Genomic DNA, 5,226 nt, shown 5'->3' with positions numbered 1-5,226 from the left:
CCGCGCGCCGGAGCCTCCGTACCTCTGCACTTTACTTTCGTAGCTCCTCTGAGTCTGTGTGCTCTTCTCTTTCCTTCTAGTTGTAGAATTTCCACTCAGCCAGCCTTCCTGTGGTTCTGGATGATGACCGTTCTGTCTTTTATTTGTATTTTTGAAGTTGTTGTTGGAGGCCGCAATTTCCGGTGTTTACCTATGCCGCCATCTTGGTTTCTCCTGCAAGGATTTTTTAGGTAATTATGCATAGCTTCACTTTTTCATCTACATGTGAACATTCCAAGAACCAAAACACTGAAAACTCTGTCAGCAGGTACCCATTATTTAATCACATACCTTGGGATTGGTGAGGTATATGGTAATTCCCATCCCTGTAGGAATGAGTAGTATGTGGGATTTTTGGATCCAGACTTAGACACAGGGTACAAAATAGGAATCAATTATTAGAACCAGGTATTGATTGGGAATTGGTCTCAGGGCCAAAACACAAGGTCAGTTCACAGAATAGCAATGAAGGCGAATTGATATTTTTGCCAATAACATTAAAGTCAGAGTAGATCCTTTAAGCTGGGTTGAATCTCTGCTTGGAGCATATTTCCCAATTAGTGAAGAAAAGGGATAAAATGCTTAGGAATCCAAGCAGGGCTGGCCAAGTGGGGTTTTGCTCCTGTTAGTGTGGGGAGACAATTGAGCACTATAGATTTGAGCTGTTATGATCAAGTTATACTAAAAAATAAATATTTGCAAATAGGTATTCCGAACTAGTTTTTCTTTGGGGGCTAGATCCCAAATGTAAATCACATATTTAAGTCAATCTTCACCCCTCCATTTAGCAATAAACCAAAACATCCTTCAGAGCAATGGTCCCCTGAACATCAAAGAAAATTGCATTAAACTAGCAAAAGTTTTTGAGCACCTTCATTAACATTTATTTATATATTTACAAGTAATATGCATATACAACTCTCCTAACATATTTTGTATATTTTAAAACAGAAACAAAAATATACACTGAAAGAAATGAAATAAAGAATACATGGAACTCTTTACATACTCATGTGCCTGCCTGGATCCGCCACTGTGATGAAGGAAGAGGAGGAGGGGGCTGAGGAGCAGCAGCGATTCTCTTATTGACAGACATGGGAAAAGAAACACAATTATCACAGAAGATGTGAAGCTCTTGGCCAGGAGGAGTCATTCACTGCTAAAATACATCACAGGGGAAAATGAAGAGATTACACAGTTTCACGTAGAACAAAAAACAAAAAAGAAAAAGAAATTAGAGGATGAAAACAAAGATTCAGTGGAGCCAGCAGAGGTTGGAGGAGTGGGAGTGAGAATTAAACTCTGTCACTGTTTAGAAAAAGCAGTCCTTAGCAGGTAGAGCCACTGAAAATGCATATTGCCACAAAGGGAATCTATATCTATAAAAGCCTAAGCAACCATTACGATGGAATGACCAGAATGTCAGGAACGAACGGTCACCATGATGCGTACTGACCACCAGGGGGCAGGCACTCAATGCAGGAGCTGTACCCAGACCACAGTTCCCAATCGCCGATAGGGCCTGCTGGCCAACCTCCCGGTCCTTCCCTCTGGTCAGCAGGCCCCGATCGCCCGATCGGGGCCAGACCCGCTGGGCTGGAACAGGGAAATGGGGGTGGGTGGTGGCAGATGTGGCCCCTTTCCCAGGGGTCCAATGGCTAGTTCCCTCCTTGGGGCCGGCGGTCATCCTCCCTGGTCCCTCCCCCCATCTCTCCCCCGAGCTGGCAGGCCCCGATTGGCCCACTGCTTGCCTGCCAGTGACAGGTGGCCCCTCCCCATGGCCAGCAGGCCCCGATTGCCTGATTGGGGCCTGCCAGTCAACCTCCCAGTCCCTCCCCCTGGCCGGCAGTTCCCAATCACCCGATCGGGGTGGGTGGCGGTGGACGTGGATGGTGAGGGAAGGACACAGATTGGGGGGGGGAGGTGGTGACAGGTGGCCCCTCCCCATGGCCAGCAGGCCCCGATTGCCTGATTGGGGCCTGCCAGTCAACCTCCCAGTCCCTCCCCCTGGCCGGCAGTTCCCAATCACCCGATCGGGGTGGGTGGCGGTGGACGTGGATGGTGAGGGAAGGACACAGATTGGGGGGGGAGGTGGGGTACCGTGTGGTGGTGGTGCATGGGTGGTGAGGGAGGGAGGAGGTGGGGAGGCGGGGAACCTGATCAGCCCTGATCGCCAGCCAGGCCTAGGGAACCCACCCATGCACAAATTTCATGCACCAGGCCTCTAGTTTAATAATAAGTGAAGATTAAAAAAAAAAAAGAGGTGAGGGGGCTTTTTATGCTGTATTCTCTAAGTAATTGACTGCAAACAGTACTTTAAAATTGGATAAGGAACCCTCTTGCACTGCTGGTGGGAATGCAGACTGGTGCAGCCACTGTGGAGAACAGTATGGCATTTCCTCAAAAAACTAAAAGTAAAACTTCCATTTGACCTAGTAATCCCACTTCTAGGAATATATCCCAAGAAAACAGGAACACCAATCAGAAAGGATATATGCACCCCTATGTTCATAGCAGCACAATTCACCATAGCTAAGATTTGGAAACAGCCTAAGTGCCCTTCAGCAGATGAGTGGATTAGAAAACTGTGGTATATCTACACAATAGAATTCTACGCTGCTGTAAAAAGAAGAAATTCTTACCATTTGCAACAACATGGATGGATCTGGAGAGCATTATGCTAAGCAAAATAAGCCAGTCAGAGAAAGATAAAATCACATGATCTTACTCATTTGTGGAATTTAATGAACAACATAAATTGATGGACAAAAATAGAACCAGAGACATAGAAGCATTGAACAGACTGTACAACCTATGAGGGAAGGCAGGGGGTGAGGGGTAAGAGATCAACCAAAGGACTTGTATGCATGCATATGAGCAAAACTAATGGACACAGACAGTAGGGGGTTGAGGGCTTGTGCTTGGGGGTGGGGGTGGCAGGGGAGAGGTCAATGGGGGAAAAAGGAAACTCATGTAATACTTTAAACAATGAAGAATTTAAATGAAAAAAAAAGAGAAAACTGGAAACTCCAAAGCAAAATACTCCCTCCCATATCTTCTTTAAAAAAATATATTTTATTGATTTTTTTATAGAGAGGAAGGGAGAGGGATAGAGAGCTAGACACATTGATGAGAGAGAAACATCAATCAGCTGCCTCCTGCACACCTCCTCCTGGGGATGTGCCCACAACCAAGGTACATGCCCTTGACCGGAATCGAACCTGGGACCCTTCAGTCCGCAGGCCGATGCTCTATCCACTGAGCCAAACCAGTCGGGGCGCTCCCTCCCATATCTTACTGAAGCACATAAAAAATGTTTATGTTTCAATGGTATATATTGGAAGTTTTATCTATTGCAATTAATAAAATTATGTTAGCAGTTAAAATAAAAGAATACATGGAAATGATAATATAATGCTGTTGCACCCCAGTAGGTAGGTTATCTTGGGCCCCCTTTCGGATGAACACATTCTATTTTGGAGATCTCTCTTTTAGAGTATTAATGATGAAGGGTATGACTACATTTTCAAGTCACTTACACCAGGTCTGGAAATATGATTTTTATTCCTCCCATTCATTAATCTGATTATGTAGGGCCTACAGAGCTCTATCTTGGATATTCTGAATTATTCTGATTAATGGCAGACAGCACTGACCTTAGATGGCAATGTTGTTCTGCCTTGATCATCATAGCAAAACTAGAGTGCCCTGATTTATTTTCTGCACAAAGAATATTAGGCTCCAGCTGCTGAAGTCAAAGGCCAAATGAAACATCACCAGATGCTGAATCCAGGAATTCTCCTAGCACCTGGAGCTCAGGTTCAGAGGCAAAAAAAATAAAATAAAATAAATAATAATAATATAAATAAATAAATAAAAACCTATCTGTTCCCTGGAGATCTGAGGCCTTGGGATCAGAGGACAAGCCCAGCTAGGCACAAAAATAGTACTAAAGCAATTCTAGAGGTGCCTAATAGAACTTTAGTATTGTGGCACAGTATTAGTATGCAGTGTCACTCCCACATTCCAGCTCTTTATAACATGTGGTCCTGTTCCTTGAACCCCAGGAGAGTCTCCACTGAACTCCCAAATTTGCTGAGGAGTTCACAAAAGCATTTTGATATCTACTTTTCCATATATATTTTTAGTAATATCTTTATTAAGATGTAATTCACATTTCATAAATTCACTCATGTAGACCAATTCAATGGTTTTTAATATATCCATAGATATGTGCAACCATCACCACCATCAATTTTAGGACATTTTCATAACTCCAGAAAGAAATCCCTCTCCAGTTTCCTCGACACACCTCTTCCTCCTTCTCCCACCCCACCTCCACCCCCCAGCCCACCTCCTCCCCTGGCTCAGGGCAACCTCTTATCTACCTTTTGTCTGTATAGATTTACTTATTCCAGACATTTGATATAAATAAAATTATATCATATGTGGCCATTTGTGACTGGCCTCTTTTACTTAGCATAGTGTTTTCTTTCTTTCTTTTACATTTAACACCATTTTCTTTAATATATTTGAAAATAACCAACAAAGATTATTGTCAAAATTATTTGAATTGTACTTCAGAATACTTGTGACAACAGTCACTTTTTCTTTAATAGTTATAAATGAAAAAGGTATTCATTAAAATAAAAATGACCTACTAAAGTTAAATTTATTAGTACTAGAATGGGAATGCCTTGATTCATCTCCAATGAAAAAAGTAAAAGGTGTTGGTAACAGGACATCCCCATTAATTAATTCTCTTTTATAACATCATAGTAACTGAGGATCAACTCTTCACTCTGTTATCATTCAACCACAATATGACCTTGTCAGAGTGTTATTCATTAGGAAGCATAATGCTTTTATAGTTAATTCATGTACTGCTACTTTTTATTGCCAAATGGTATTGCATTTTATGAATATACTGCCAGGGCTGACCAGCAGCCCCTGAACAACAGATGGACAGATTACTCTGACAAAATTTCATTGTAGGAGAGAGGGCTAAGGGACGGCCTGGCGGAAGAAGCCAGGCAGCCTCCATTGCCTGCCTCATTAGGCTTTTATTGGAATTTTTATCTTTAGATACAATCAGTAGGGTGAGTAATCTTGGGAGGACACATGTGTTTACATTGTCCTCTAGGCAAGGGCATCCAGGGATTAAGCATAAGGATTCCAGTAAACACC

General features: G+C 42.8%; 1 long non-coding RNA gene across 4 annotated transcripts in view; it reads left to right on the top strand.

The window, feature by feature from the left end:
- LOC106725252 overlaps window positions 1–5,226 on the top strand; it is a 13,280-nt gene that overhangs the window by 3,879 nt on the left and 4,175 nt on the right. Inside the window, exon 1 of one of the 4 annotated variants that reach the window (XR_001361127.1) lies at window positions 3,530–3,551. The exons of the other annotated variants lie outside the window; for them this stretch is intronic. This is a non-coding gene — a long non-coding RNA (uncharacterized LOC106725252). Of the gene's footprint in view, window positions 1–3,529; window positions 3,552–5,226 lie in introns of those variants that run through there. 4 annotated transcript variants of the gene reach the window in all.

The sequence above is a fragment of the Myotis brandtii genome, unplaced genomic scaffold, assembly GCF_000412655.1.
Source record: "Myotis brandtii unplaced genomic scaffold, ASM41265v1 scaffold15, whole genome shotgun sequence".
Lineage (NCBI taxonomy): Eukaryota > Metazoa > Chordata > Mammalia > Chiroptera > Vespertilionidae > Myotis > Myotis brandtii.
The sequence above is the reverse complement of the archived record's forward strand: the minus strand, read 5'-3'. Positions and strand labels throughout refer to the sequence as shown.